The 16,696-nt window shown below is 37.2% G+C and overlaps 1 protein-coding gene across 1 annotated transcript in view; it reads left to right on the top strand.

The window, feature by feature from the left end:
* thada (THADA armadillo repeat containing) overlaps positions 1-16,696 on the top strand; it is a 186,449-nt gene that overhangs the window by 124,882 nt on the left and 44,871 nt on the right. The gene's annotated exons all lie outside the window — the stretch shown is intronic.

Here is a 16,696-nt window from a genome sequence, read left to right on the forward strand (position 1 = left end):
AATTAATGACATTGATGTGTTTTTTATTTGAAATTTGATTTTGCATGTCTGCATTATTTAGTTATATATTGTATGTTTATAAACGTTGCTGGTTCCATATTTAATGTTAAAGCAAAACATGTTTGGTATATATTAAAAGGTTTATTTGTTCAATGTTGGCCCGCGATTTTATTCAAGTTTTAAATTTTGGCCCATTGTGTATTTGAGTTTGACACCCCTGACCTAAGGGGTCTGGATGCTTCGTAGAGAGGGAGCAGATCAAGCATGTAATTTGGTCCGAGACCATTCAGTGCTTTGTAGACCAGCAGTAAGATTTTATTAATATTTATTAATATATATTTTTTGTTTGTTTGTTTCCTGAAAGTACTTTGCATTTTACAGATATTGCACATTGGAGAAAATATATTTTGTGAAATAGATTGAGCGTGGTTTTAAAAAAAAATGCTGTCTCACTTTAGTTTTAGTCTCGGTCATGATTTGGACGATCTTTTTGCTGGTTTCAGCCAGTTGCCGGGTAGTTTAGCAGCCCCGTAAACAGCAGCAACTGTGTCCCTACACTTGCTGTCAATTGGACTCGTACGTCTGAACAGACAACCCCGCAACGTTTGCTGGCGAGGCTGTCTGCTGCTCTCCATTTAGACTGATTGTTGACAGAAGTCAGCTCCATCCTCTCCTGTGTGTGTGTGTGTGTGTGTGTGTGTGTGTGTGGTTGTGTGCACATGTGCGCAGACCGGCGGGGGTCTCTCCGCAGAGGAGGAATGTGAAACCGAAGGCGAGCGATCTCTGACAGATGGTGGGATTGTGCTTATGACCCAGTTTGTGTCAGAGCTGTACTCGGAGGGAAGAAGAAGAAAAAAAAAAAAAAAAAAGCCAGAGAGGAGGGGGAGGCACTTATGTTTTCAGCCGGCCATGTGCTGAACACATGTTGGTCTTGACAGTGGAAATACCGAGGATTTCTCCAAACAAGCCTGTAGATTGAGGAGCCGGCCTGGCCCGACTTGGCTCTGCTCCTTACATAACTAAATAAGCACCCTGGAGCTCACACACCTCTAACGCCTCTCTATTATTATCATTAGTCTGTCTTTGACTTCATTTCTCAGCCTCTCTCTCTCCAACCTGGTCTCACAGAAATCTGTGAAATAGCCACGGATTTCGCTTAACTCAAAATCCGTGGAATAGCCACGGAATCACTCAAATTTCCGTGAAACTGACACGGATTTCGCTACAATGCAAGTTAATGTCATATTTTTCTGGCGAGATCTTCACCACAAAGTGATTATGTACATTCACTGAGTGAATATTTAGAAAATAAAACATATATTTCTCGTTAGAAATGTGATCAAAATCCATTTTTATGTAAAAACTAAGTCAAAATATTAATTTTTATATCATATGTCATATCCCGTGGCTATTGGTTTGTTCCAAGTCACGTGACTTTCAAGGTCCTGGCAGTCAGAACAAAAAACATGGCGGACAGTTCTCTCATTTTGAGTGAAAAATCAATATTTGGACTTGATCACATTTCTAGCAAGAAATATATGTTTTATTTTCTAAATATTCACTCAGTGAATGTACATAATCACTTTGTATGTTGGAATAGCCACGGGATATGACTGTCATTAACTTACATTGTAGCCAAATCCGTGTCCGTGTCAATTTTGTGTCTTCTGGTCATTCTGTGTCTTTTTTGGTCATTTTCTGTCTTTTTTTGATCATTTTATGGGATTTTTTGGTCGTTTTGTGTCTTTTTTGATTATTTTGTGGTCAAAATGATGTGATTTATTTGCACCCTCTCTTTTTTGGTCATTTTGTGGGTGTTTTTTTGTCATTTTGTGTCTTTTTTCTGGTCATTTCGTGTCTTTTTTGGTCATTTTGTGGGATTTTTTTGTCATTTTGTGTCTTTTCTCTGGTCATTTTGTGTCTTTTTTGGTCATTTTGTGTCTTTTTTGATCATTTTGTGGTCAATTTGTGTCTTTTTTGGTCATTTTGTTTCCTTTTTTTGGTAATTTTGCGTCTTTTTTTGGTCATTTTGTGTCTATGTACATAATCACTTTGTATGTTGGAATAGCCACGGGATATGACTGTCATTAACTTGCATTGTAGCGAAATCCGTGTCAGTTTCATGGAAATTTGAGTGATTCCGTGGCTATTCCACGGATTCCTGTGAGATCATGTTGCTCTCTCTCTGCTGCTGCTCTGTTTGAGCCCTCTGTTGCTCTGTCTTTCCTTCTACTCCTCGTTTCCAATCCCTCACCCTTTTCCTCTTGTGTAATTGCACTTTTCAAACAAGTCAGATGTTGAGTTAGAAAGCCACAGGTTGGGTCAGTTCATACGAAAGCAGCAGGCTCTTAAGAGTGCCTGGCACCAGGGGTAAAGGAGGTGAACAATCGGCTTTTTCAATATTACTTTACTCTTTTTTTTTTTCCTTTCGAACTGGCACCCTGTGTTAAGTAGGAACTTTGCATTTACCAGCCAATTCCTCTCGGCTCTGAACACAGGTCTTTGTGTGTGTGTGTGTGTGTGTGTGTGTGTGTGTGTGTGCGCACATTTCTCTGCCCCGGCCCTTTGATCCACGCGGACTCATAAAAAAAAAAAAAAAAGCCCCCACCGTCCATTGCTTCATCTCTACCTCCGCCAGTCTTCTGTTTCTCTGCTTTTCAGGGCTGCCAGTAAAAAGAGCTGAAAAGTTTGGTGTGAGGGAGGTCGAGGAAAGAAGGAGGAGGAGGAGGAGGAGGAAGAGGAGGAGGGGAATAAACACACAGAAAAGTTGGAAGTCTTAGTGAATTTGAAGGAATTTCACAGGTTTCCATTAGTTTAGTATTAGATGCTGCTGGTGGTACAGTATGATGTTGAATTAGTCGGAATTCTTCTTCCCTCTGGAATAAGCATTCATTAATTTCCTGGTAAGACTTTATTGGACCAATTAAAATCTGAAGTTGAGATTGAATATTTTACTCAAGCCATGTCACCTGAGTCACTGTTCATTGGAGCTGAAGACTCCAAGTTTACAGATGAAACTAGCTGCTCGAGGCTACGTCATGCTCAGTCTTTTAAACATGCACAGTTCAGATCACCCAAAAAAGAAACAAAATGACCAAAAAAAGGAAACAAAATGACCCAAAAAAGACACAAATTGACCACAAAATGATCAAAAAAAGACACAAAATTACCTAAAAAGACACAAAATGACCAAAAAAAGACACAAAATGACAAAAAAAAGAAACAAAATGACTAAAAAAAGAAACAAAATGACAAAAAAAGAAACAAAATGACAAAAAAAGAAACAAAATGACCAAAAAAGACACAAATTGACTACAAAATTATCAAAAAAAGACACAAAATGACCTAAAAAGACACAAAATGACCAAAAAAAGACACAAAATGACCAAAAAAAGACACAAATTGACTACAAAATGATCAAAAAAAGACACAAAATGACCAAAAAAAGAAACAAAATGATCAAAAAAAGACACAAAATGACCTAAAAAGACACAAAATGACCAAAAAAAGACACAAAATGACCTATAAAGACACAAAATTACCAAAAAAAGACACAAAATGACCAAAAAAGACACAAAATGACCAAACAAAGAAACAAAATGACCTAAAAAGACACAAAATTACCAAAAAAGACACAAAATTACCAAAAAAAACCCACAAATTCACTACAAAATGATCAAAAAAAGACACTAAATGACCTAAAATGACCAAAAAAAGACATTAAGTGGCCAAAAAGACTAAAACAAAATTATTTGGCAATCGGCAGAAATCATCTCACGACCCCAATTGGGGTCCCGACCCCAAGGTTGAGAATAGCTGTTTTAAAGAATAAGTATGTTACACACTTTTATTAATTCATTTTGAAATTTATCTTAATGGTGCCCCGCCCAAAGCTGTTTGTAGGAGTTGGTGCCTGTTAGAGGTTGGCCCACGATACGATTTTATTGGTGAGTATTGCAATACAATCTATTGCAATTTAACTGTTTAAGTGCATTTTGTGTCCACAAAATTAAATTAAATCAAGAATTGTTTTCTCAAATTAGATACAATTCTCAGTCTATTCATCTCACTTCAGTGTTTTTATCTCTCCATAATGAGAGTCAACTTGTGGGAACCCAGAGAGCCTGTTTTAGTTGACATAGCATGACATCAAAGGTCACATGACTGAAATTATATTTTACATTTTAAATGTTTTTCTTTTTGTGAAAAAATACTTGAAATGGGTCAATTTGACCCACAACATAACATTAGGATTAAAGAAAAAAAATGCATTCAATATAATTGTTGGGCCTCCAGGATACACAGTGTGTTTTGAGGAACACTGAATTTAAAAATAGATTTGTTTGTTGACGGGAAAACTCCACAGAGCGTCAATAAGCAAACGAGGCTTCTGCAAAAAAATGCTCTCAGCACACATAACATGTATGGCATGTGAATGTTGTATTAAAATAGGCTGCATGTATCCAAACCTATCCTTTAATTCAATCTGTCTTAGTACACACACAAAAAAAAAAAAAAACGTGTTACCATAATTAGGCTTCCAGCAACTTAACACATGAGATTGATGTTGCTGTGTGGCAGCTCGGTCAGCCAGCCAGCTCCACATTTGGATCCTCGCACCCATTCCACTCTGTGCTTTCTTTTTGGGAATTCTTCATCAACCGCTGCAATTCGACGTCAAGAGAAGAACTTTGTATTCCTTTTCCTTTTCTGTGAAATACTACAGGATACTCCAGTCCATGCATTACGCCCCCCTGGTTCCCAACGCGGGGGTTGGGACCCCCCAACGGGACTGCAAGTTACATCCGCAGGGTTTAGGAAGGGAAAAAACATTTCCGTTTTTGACTTTTCCCAGAAATGCTGAAGCATTAATGAGAAATCTGATATTATTTAAATGCACATAACTTTTTAGTTGACCGGCTCACACACTAGAGCCCAAGTGATGCAGGATTTTTGAGACCAATTCCTGTTTTTTAAGGGGAAAAATTTACCAATTACCAATATGGTGGCCAATAGTCAAGTCATATATCAATAAAGCAAATAATAAATAAAAAATCAAAATCAAAAACAAATAACTTTATTTCAGAATATTTAAAATTATTGATACATTATTATACAATGTATTGCATTGTCAGCCAATTAAAAAAATCAGGAAAATAAAGATTAAATAAAAAAAATAAATAAAAATGACTTAGTAGTACTGTATGTTCAGTATCAATCAATTGCATATAAAAAAATATATATATTTTTTAAGGGGAAAAATTTTACCAATTACCAATATGGTGGCCAATAGTCAAGTCAAGTCATATATCAATAAAGCAAATAATAAATAAAAAATAAAAATAAAAAATAACTTTATTTAAGAATATTTAAAATTATTGATACATTATTATACATTATGCATACATTGTATTGCATTGTCAGCCAATTCAAAAAATTAGGAAAATAAAGATTAAATAAAAAAAATAAATAAATGACTTAGTAGTACTCTATGTTCAGTATCAATCAATTGCATATTATTAAAAAAAAAAAAATTTTAAGGGGAAAAATTTTACCAATTACCAATATGGTGGCCAATAGTCAAGTCATATATCAATAAAGCACATTTCAAACAAAAAGCATGACTCTGTGCTTCACACAGCCAACAGCTATACATTTATAATGCCATAACTTACATGCAAACATATAATTAAACATAATAAATGGAGTTTAATATAGCTGATATAGTGAATTTTGAGCTAGAATGAATAAAGGCCTTTTCTATATGAATTTTCCACCAATGTAACTATCAAAGGCTGCTTTCTTACACAAATAACTTTATTTAAGAATATTTAAAATTATTATATACATTATTATGCATTATGCATACATTGTATTGCATTGTCAGCCAATTCTAAAAATGAAAAATTAGGAAAATAAAGATTAAATAAAAATAAAAATAAATGACTTAGTAGTACTGTATGTTCATTATCAATCAATTGCATTTTTTTTTTTTAAACATTAAAAAAAACAAATTAAAATGTATGTTCAGTGTCAGTGAATTGCATGTTGTTAAAAAATAAATAAATAATATAAATATAATATAATATAATATAAATAATAAATAGTACTCTATGTTCAGGATCAGTCAATTGCTGATCCGATAAAAAAAATGTATATATAAAAATAAATAAATAGAGCTAGCTACATGACACCATTTCTGAATCACTCCAGGCATCATTTCCTGTGTGATATCTTCTGTAGAAAAGAATTTCATATTGGTGAATATTGAAAAACATATGCTGATATATGTCTCTAATACACAGTGTGTTTCGGGTCACTAGCCAAAAGCTTACAAGCCAGCAAACTAGAGGAGTTGATGAATGTAATTCAAGCCTTTAAAATACATGAGAAGATAGAGAGAATTTAGAAAGGTATGATTGATATTGGCATAGCTTTAATATTCTAGGATAATAGAAAGCAGAGCTTCAGTCTGGCATTATTTGCTAAAACATTTTTAATTTGTACTTCATTTTCTCCACTATATGCACTGCCTTTGTCATATTTCTTGGCAGACAATCTGCCGTATTATTTAACAGCAATGTGGCCAGTATAATAGTAAAACTTAATCATAAAATGTAGGGATCTAGCAGCTACTGTGGCCGGTAGACAAAGTCTTAATTTTTTTAGTTGTTGCTGTTATTTATATCACTTTTAGGACAACGAGCAGCCCACAAACACACACGTATATATATGTAGGGACAGAGCTTTTAGGGTAATTAGAGGGAGGGAGCTCCATCAGCATGAGAAGGAGGTCAGCTCTCACACACTCACTCACACACACACACACACACACACACACGTAGCGTCTGGGGTTTGTTTTTCACAGTTCGGGTAATGAAGGTGGAAGCTGATGTGAAATCCAGCTGTGTGCTTGCGTGTGAGAGCACGTGCAAGTGTCTCGCCAAAGCTTGACACAGCAAAGCGTCTTTACTGGCAGATTTAAGTGGGCTATGGACGGCTCTAATGGGGAACCAGTGAGCTGACTGCCACACACACACACACACACACACACCTAAAACCCAAACCCATCACACATCCAGCACACTTCAGTTTTTATGGTCTATCAGTACAGTTCAAACTCCTGATTTACTCAGTCCGACACACTTACATATCATAACATTTACCATATAACTTGTTCTTTGGTCTGTTTCCCAGTAACACACCTTTTTAAAGCATTGTGTTAAAATGTTGCAATTGGCTGGAGGATAGGTCATAAGCCCCGCCCCCTTCATGTTAGCTGATGGGACATGAGCCAAACAAAAAAATCAAAGTTCACGTCAAGTAAAAGAATATTCTTAGTTATTTGATACTACTAGTGCAGTGCCCATAGGAAGTGTGTATTGGTACATTACATGCCACACTACAGCATCTGCAAGACACAAAATGGCCTAAAAATACACAAAATGACCAAAAAAAGACACAAAATGACAAACAAACAAACACAAAATGACCAAAAAAAGACATTAAGTGACCAAAAACACATTAACACATGAACAAGACAGAGCTGACTTCCAAAATGACTTGGCGACCCCCAGAAATCATCTGGCAGATTTAAGTGGGCTATGGACGGCTCTAATGGGGAACCAGTGAGCTGACTGCCACACACACACACACACACACACACACACCTAAACCCAAACCCATCACACATCCAGCACACTTTAGTTTTTGTGGTCTATCAGTACAGTTCAAACTCCTAATTTACTCAGTCCGACACACTTACATATCATAACATTTACCATATAACATGTTCTTTGGTCTGTTTCCCAGTAACACACCTTTTTAAGCATTGTGTTAAAATGTTGCAATTGGCTGGAGTCTAGGTCATAAGCCCCGCCCCCTTCATGTTAGCTGATGGGACATGAGCCAAACAAAAAAAACAAAGTTAACGTCAAGTAAATAAATATTCTAAGTCGGGGACAGCAATTAGTTATTTTTATACTACTAGTGCAGTGCCCATAGGAAGTATGTATTCATACATTACATGCCACAATACAACATCTGCAACTCCATAAAACTCTTACTTTTCAAAAGGTACCACACCATCCAGCACATTCACATTGAACATTGATATTTGCTTGAAACTATTTGAATATTATTGAAAATCTAACCTTGTACACTATAGACAGGTAAAAAAAATACATTTTAGTCGACTGAAATGTGCATCATAGCCTATGACCATCTGGCTCTTCGCCATTTCTATTCTTTTATACATTTTTGCCAAAACTAGCTACAACAGAAGAGACCGATTCATTGACATGAACTGCCAGAGCTTCACGCTGAGTGATTTGCTTGATTTGCAGTGAGAAGTTGGCAAATTATTTTCATTATAAGGCTCCAGAGGGATTTTTCTTTCTGTTTTTTGGCCACAAATGGCCCTTTTCATGGAAAAGGTTGGCAACCCCTGCCCTAGACACACACACACACACACACACACACACAGACGCTTCTTGCTTTTATAGATAGATATTTTACTGCCGTCTTGATTGACAGCTGTGATTTACTCGTGATTGGTCAGCAGGTGGGTGGGCGGGACCTCGATACGCTGGCTCCACCACCTGATCAGTACTGTGCAGACTCTGGCTCCAAATGATGGAACCAGTACAAGATGGCAGCTTCCGTACCCGGCTTCATTTTTTTAGAGACCTTGTTCATCTTTATGGAGTGGACTTGGCTGTTTTGTTACAGTTTGGTGTTGTCTGGACTCCAGTGTGGTTCAGTGCCCGTCTTATCCTAAACCACCAACTCTAGTGTTGAACCTGGTTCATTTGAACTAGATGTCGTAGTTACATTTAGTTTAAATGGTTCTCTAAATCAGCTATTCTCAACCTTGGGGTCGGGACCCCAATTGGGGTCGCAAGATGATTTCTGGGGGTCGCCAAATCATTTTGGAAGTCAGCTCTGTCTTGTTCATGTGTTAATGTGTTTTTGGTCACTTAATGTCTTTTTTTGGTCATTTTGTGTTTGTTTGTTTGTAATTTTTTGTCTTTTTTTTTGGTCATTTTGTGTCTTTTTAGGCCATTTTGTGTCTTTTTTTGATCATTTTGTGTCTTTTTATGATCATTTTGTGGTCAATTTGTGTCTTTTTTCGGTCATTTTGTTTCATTTTTTGGTCATTTTGTGTTTTTTCTGGTCATTTTGTGTCTTTTTTGGTCATTTTGTTTCCTTTTTTTGGTCATTTTGTTTCTTTTTTGGGTGATCTGAACTGTGCATGTGAGATTCTGTTCAGTGAGCGGGGGTCACGGACAACATGCATGTTAAATTGGGGGTCGCGACTCAAAAAGGTTGAGAACTACTGCTCTAAATCATTACTTTATGGGGTATTTTCATTTTTCTGCATTCCATTTGTTGGGTTGTTTTCCTAGTCTTTAAAGTTTGAACTGCATCAGTAGACTCCAGTTCTACTGTGTTTTTATATTGGGCGTCTACACGGGCAAACTAAACTGTACAACAACAAAAAAGTGAATCTAATCGAATAACACCTGGTTAAGGCTGTCTCCTTCAAGTCTCGGGTTACTTGACCAAAACATGCCGACTGCACGGTGGAAATCAGCACAACCACAGAGCTCGACAGCATGTTTTTGTGTTTAATGAGGCATGTTTCCAGCCAAGTCTGACTTCTTGCCATGTTTTGATTTCAGAACGGTTGTACAGTAAACCTGATGCTTGTTTGCATGTGTACTCCAGAGCAATTACACCAGAATGTATGTATCAGTTTCCCTCTTCTGATACTTTGTGGAACTAAAGGAAATGATTCCTCCCACATATTCCATTCGACATGACTATCAAAAATGTAAACTTCATTTAATTCCTAATCAATCTAATTATTTGCTGCTGAATCATCCATGGGTTTAGTTATAGTAATGGAATTAAATGATTGTTATTGAGGTTTGACCAGCATTAGATGTTTAGTGCCAACATTCATAATGATTACTTCCAGAAACTTTCATGTCTAAGCAGCTCTGTGGGGCCCAGCGGTGGTTTGAGCTAAACATCAACATGCTGACAGTAAAAATGTTGTTATGTGAAGGCAAAGAGGGTTTAATGTTTACCATGTTCATGATCGAAGTTTAGCATGTTATGCAGCCATCTTGCAAAAAAATGCTAAAAAATAGAACAGTTTTTCCTTCGACTAGGACTTTTACACAAAAATGAACGCGTTAAAAGAATTGACGCATTTTAATCGCACTTATTTTTGCACCGCGGAACGTTTCTCACTGGATGAGTTTCAGGCGGACCGATTATACCGGAGCACCAACTAGCGTTGATGAGTTGAGACAACAACAAACCACAGTGAACATGAAGGAAGAAGCTGATGAGACCTTTGGTTGGCCCCGTGGATGATGGGACATTTAGTTACTAAAAACCAACGGATGGAAGCGTCCATAAGAGCATGGTTGTGTTGCTAGGCAACAAGGAATTCACATATCACCGCAGCACATCCAGCCTCAAGTATCACCTCAATGCTAAACATATAGCAGCTAGCGTGGATGCTAATGTGGTATTCAACGGTATACTAAAAATCCATATGAAAAAAATTCTCTCCTCCCTTCATCATTGGTGTCAAATAAAGGGAATTTTCTTCCAAATTCTTCTAATTTAGCAAAAAAAATGTCCACTTGGACTCAAGGATGAACTGATACGATTTTGGTGTTCAACTGTCATGATTTTAATGGCAATCCCTCCAATAATTGTTAAGATATTTCAGTCTGGACCAAAAGATTTCCAGCTCCTGATGGCACTAGAGGAAAGGTCACATCAGCGAGTGTGTTTTTAGCCTTTTATAAATCCCTGACTCATCGTTTCTACCGGTATATGTAAACTGTCCGTTGAGACCTCCACCTACGCCAACGTTTATTAATGATATATTTAGAATAAATCAAACAAACCGAATGGGGACAGTCTGCATGACGAGTACTTTTACTTTTGATACTTTAAGTACATTTTCATGCTGATACTTTTGTAGTTTTACTTCAGTAGGAATGTTCCTGTTTGAATGCAGGACTTTTTCTTGTAATGGAGTAATTTCACAGTGTACTTTTACTTCAGTAAGGTATCTGAATACTTCTTCCAACACTGCTCCTATCCCATTATCGTGAAACATGGCATATCGGAAAACTTTAAAGGGAATTTTCTTCCAAATTCTTCTAATTTAGCAAAAAAAAAAGTCCACTTGGACTCAAGGATGAACTGATACGATTTTGGTGTTCAACCGTCTGTATTTTAATGGCAATCCCTCCAATAATTGTTAAGATATTTCAGTCTGGACCAAAAGATCTCCAGCTCATGCACTGCAAAAAAGCCAACTTGTATTTTTTGGCCTAAAACAGTGATGAAAGTTGGTAAAACTTGGAAATATAAATTATTGACATTTAGGGCAATAATGTAAGTTAGCACAACAAAGGAAGCCAGTTGTCTGCTCAAAAACAAGTTGGTGAGTTGTTGTTACTTATATCTTTAAGTTGGGGTTCAAAACAAGGGACAATAGTTCTGCTAACTCTTATTTCTTTGTTGTGAAATGCGGGAAAGCGGTGAAATTCATTAGCGAAAGTTAGCGGCTAACTGATGCTAGCGGCGCTGCTTGTTACAGCTACAAGAGTAGCCATTAGCTTATCAAAGCTAACTCAAAATTGTGGTCACAACATTAGCTGACATGTCATAGCGGCGTTACAATCGTGCCAATTCAGCACATTGCAGAAGTTAGCAGAAGTTAGGATTAAAAGTTATTACAATGTAAAATTATAAGTTAGTACAACTTACAGTTGAGTTGACAAAAATCTGAATTCAGAGTTGAGCAAACTCAAAAACAAAACTTAAAATGTTTAGTTTAATTGTCCAACTTAAAATTGTATCGAAGTTTGTTGCCTTGGAATTTTGAGTTCACCCAACTTTTCTTTTTTTGCAGTGTGATGGCACTGGAGGAAAGGTCACATCAGCGAGTGTGTTTTTAGCCTTTTATAAATCCCTGACTCATCGTTTCGAGCGGTATATGTAAACTGTCCGCTGAGACCTCCACCTACGCCAACGTTTATTAATGATCTCAAAGCTTTGCTGGCGCTGTAATCCACTGAGCCGGGCCTCATCCCACACTATCCCGAAATATCAAATAGTAATCACAACTTAATAGAGTCTGGACGCGGTCCAGGTGCAGGTCTGCACACGAGCAGCATTTAGAGACACAAGTGTTGTAGACACAGATTTAAATAAACACAGCTGTGGGAGAACAATGGCTGTTTATGATCAGGCATGAAAAATCACATTGAAATGGCCCTCACAGGAACGCCTTTCATTTGCTATGGGAATGCCTGACTTCCCCCCCCTCCTCCACACACACTATTTTAATAAAGGCCATCATAAAAAAACAGCTTTGCATCCTGACTAATGATGTTTTTCCTCTTTCTCTTTCTTACTCTCTTGTTTCCTCCCTCATTTGCTTTTTTTTTTCCTACTTTTTGGCTCCGATTTTCTTTCTTTGATTCTTTCTATCGTTCAACCTTTCTTTTTTCCTTCCCTCTCTAATGAGTGCATTTGGAGTCACTTGAAAGAAAGTATTTTTTGGGCCTCCTCGGCGTGATTTGCTTCCCCTTTAGCGTTTTTCTCGGGTCTAAGCGGGTGTGTAATGATTTTGTAAGATGCACAAAATCATGAGGTATGAATCAGGGCCGTGGCGTTACATTTGAATGTATCAGTGTGTGACAAGCTAATGGTAGCATGCTGTTCCTTCAACCCTGTTGACACACACACACACACACACACACACACACACACATTCTTGTTTTTCTATCTTTGTGAGGGCCCTCATTGGAATAGTAAATTCCCTGGCAAGGTTATAATAGTTTGGGATTTTTCATTAGTTTTGGTTTTAATTTTCTTTGTCAATTTTTGTTTTCAAATTCAGTTAGTTTTAATTAGTTTTTAGACTGAGTTTGCTAGTTTTAGTTTAGTTTTTATTAGTTTTATTTTTTTGTAATGGGGTATTTGTTGGGTGGGAGATTAAAAGAGGTCACAGTAAATTTTGCCTTTATTTCCTTTGTCTGATCCATCTTCATTATGTATGAAAAAAGTTGACAAAGATGAAAACGAAGGACATTTTCACTATAATTTTAGTTTTGTAACCACACAATACATTTTCAGTTAATTATCATTATCATGTAACCTTTAACCCTTAAAACAAAGTCTGAAATCTCAAAAAAGCCTTTAAAGAAGTGAGGACCGGCAAAATGTCCTCACTTTGCAAAAATGTCCTCACTCTGTTGGTTAAAAACATGTTCTGGTCCTCACTATGTAGGAAGAACAAGAACACACACACACACACACACACACACACACACACACACACACACACACACACACACACACATTCTTGTACTTCTATCTTTGTGAGGACCCTGATTTGAATAGTGATTTCCCTAGCCCCTTACCCTAACCTTTAACCTAACCTTCACCATCACAACTAAATGCCCGACCCTAACTCTAATATAAACCTTATTGTAACCTTAACCCTAAAACAAAGTCTGAACTCTCAAACAAGCCTTTAACTCTATGGAGTCTTGGTTGAGTCTTTTTTGTCATTTTGTGTCTTCTGTGGGGTCTTTTTAGATAGATAGATTACTTTATTCATCCCCAAAGGGAAATTCGGTCATTTTTTTGTCATTTTGTTTTTTTTTAGTCATTTTGTCTTCTCATTTTGTGTCTTTTTTGTCATTTTGTGTCTTCTGTGGGTTTTTTTTTTAGTCATTTTGTCTTCTCATTTTGTGTCTTTTTTGTCATTTTGTGTCTTCTGTGGGGGTTTTTTTAGTCATTTTGTCTTCTCATTTTGTGTCTTTTTTAGTCATTTTGTGTCTTTTTTAGTCATTTTGTGTCTTTTTTTTAGTCATTTTGTGTGAATGTTGCAAATGTGACCAAAGGTGTCAAATCTAACATATAAGAGGGTTCCATCCAGTTCTATCATTTTATACTAAATCTATTTGAGCTTGTCTCCAGTTTTACTTGGTATATCATCATCAAACTGAAACTGGCCTCATGGAGTTTACAGCCAGAACTTTAGAGGTAAATTTACAGTAGGGCTCCACGCTGCTTTGTTTTCTAGTCTGGATGTGATGAAGAAGTCTGGATTATTTGGAGCTTTTGGAGACTCCAGAGGGTTAAAGAAGTGAGGATCGGCCGAAATGTCCTCACTTCACCAACAAAGTGTCCTCACTCTGTTGGTTAAAAACATGTTCCGGTCCTCACTATGTAGGAAGTACAAGAACACACACACACACACACACACACACACTCTCCATGTTTCTCTCTACTCCACCGTGACACACAGCCGTTTTCTCTTTGACACGCTCCCATTCTCCTTCAGTCATCCTCCTCTCTCTCCTCCCTTCATCATTGGTGTCATTACTGTGCCCCAACCGCCCATTATAACCATTAGGGTATGCTTATTTGGCCCCGGACCCCCCTTTGAGGATCAGGTTCCATAGTAACCTGGCCCGTCTCCACAGTAACCCGGCCCATCTCTGGAGGAATGCGGCATTTCCCGCTCTTTTGTCAGGCCACGTTTTGAGTAGCGCTGCAGGGCCAGATTGAGTTGCACTGCGTTTCATAAGCTTTCTGTGTCAGTGTGTGTGTGTGTGTGTGTGTGTGTGTGAGTGCATGTGTGTGCGTTAAACTAATTGAGTTGGCTGTCAAAGCAGGGTCTGTGTGGAGTCTTGGAGCAATACTGTAGGGAGGAGCACAGCTTTAGAATGGCATTGGGTTACTCTATAGTTGCCCAGCCTCTGGATTATACTTATATTTCACAGGAAGTGCATGTGTGTGTGCGTGCACGTGTGTGTTTATTTGTGTGCCCATCACTCCCCGAGGGTGTATGTTCACAGGTGGCTGGGTTGGCACGGCCATGGGCATTTCCAAACAGACACTGACGCAGCCTTTCCTATAAAAGTGAAAATAGAAAGGAACAGAGGGGACGGGCTCTTCAGTCTGGCCTGTTGTCTGCATCTGTTCGCTTCACAAAGGCCTGTGTGTGTGTGTGTGTGTGTGTGTGTGTGTGTGTGTGTGTGTGTGTGTGTGTTGTTTGTTTGTTTGGCTTGTAGAGAGGGTTGGACTGGATACGTTTGAAGAAATTAAGCCAACGGGAATATTTCAGTAAACTTAACATTGTTTTTTTACATGTACATGGCCTGGCATGCACTGTAAAAAAAAAATCTGTTTAATTTACGGTAAAATACCGGCAGCTTTGGTTGCCAGAACTTCACCGTAAAAAATACAGTCAGTGGGTTTTCCACTGTAATTTCTACAATCATTTTTTACAGTGTGATAGAGTCCAAATTAGCAAAAACTTAAATGGAAACAGGGTGATTTATGACAGTTTTCCTAGAAAGTAGGCCATGTGATTTCTGCGTAACTGTGCTCTGTACAAATGTGTTACTTCTGCCTAGTGTATTTGAATGTTTTTGCATACTGCGGTCCCTAAACAGACTGTGCTTCGCATGCAATGGATACCGTTAGAAAGCTGAACCGTCCATGTGTGATGATGTTAGACCCCATTGTAGCATTTCATTGTAGTGAGACCATTTTTTAAACTTGACCCCGGTGTATAAAACCACCTGTTATGTTCTCCAGAAGATGTTTGGGTTTCCTAGGTATATATTGATAATAAAGCCCTCAGTAGGGCTGGGCGATATGGCCCAAAAGTCATATCCCGATATATTTAGGCTGAATATCGATATACGAAAGACTAAATCCCAAACTTTCCATTTAATGTGGTCCTTTGGAGGGTTTTTTGACAATTTTTTTTATCAATTTCGAGTGGTAAAACAACAACTCGAGATTTAATTGAGCATGGGAATCGCCATCAGATACGCATAATCATAATGCTCCTCGTAAACTTTAATCATTTTGATTGATACATTTATTAATTTTGATGACAGATTTATGTCTAGAACACACAGAGCAGCATCTCAAATTAATCTTTCCAGCTTTCAGACCATCTTCTATGATTATTTGATCAAATAGATATGTTCATTTTGGCCATGTATTTACGTTATTTCCAACTCAGTTCCTAAGCGTTTGGACATATATCTGACTATAAATGTAAGCCATAATCATTATAATTACAAGAAATTAAATAAATGAAGACATGAAATGTTTCATTCTGTGTGTAATGGATCTATATAATGTGTTATTTCCACTTTTTGAATTGAATTACTTGACATAAATAAACTTTTCTATGATATTCTAATTTATTGAGATGCACCTGTACCTTGTTCCTCACCCCGAATTTCTCTATAAAAGGGTGACAAATGAAAGAGAGACGGGTGTTATATATCGTAATAATAGTGTTAAAACAGGCTGAACACACATATATTCCCACAAACATTATGAGAAAAATAATGTTTTTTGAACATTAAGTCAAAGCAGTAAACATTTTCCGGTTGAAAACCCCAAATACGAATATAACCCTGAAAATCAGCATATGTCCCCTTTAAATTCTCTAATATTAAAAATCTGCAAAAAGATACCCATTTTCATTCATTTTATATAGACTTTTTAACTTGGCTTTTACCTGAACCATTTTTAGAGATTTTTCTGCTCATACATCTTAGTAGCAAATAAATAAAAGAGAAGATGTTATAACACTATTTATTAGTCTATATATATATAT

This window comes from Centropristis striata, chromosome 20, assembly GCF_030273125.1.
Source record: "Centropristis striata isolate RG_2023a ecotype Rhode Island chromosome 20, C.striata_1.0, whole genome shotgun sequence".
In the NCBI taxonomy this organism is placed as follows: Eukaryota; Metazoa; Chordata; class Actinopteri; order Perciformes; family Serranidae; genus Centropristis; species Centropristis striata.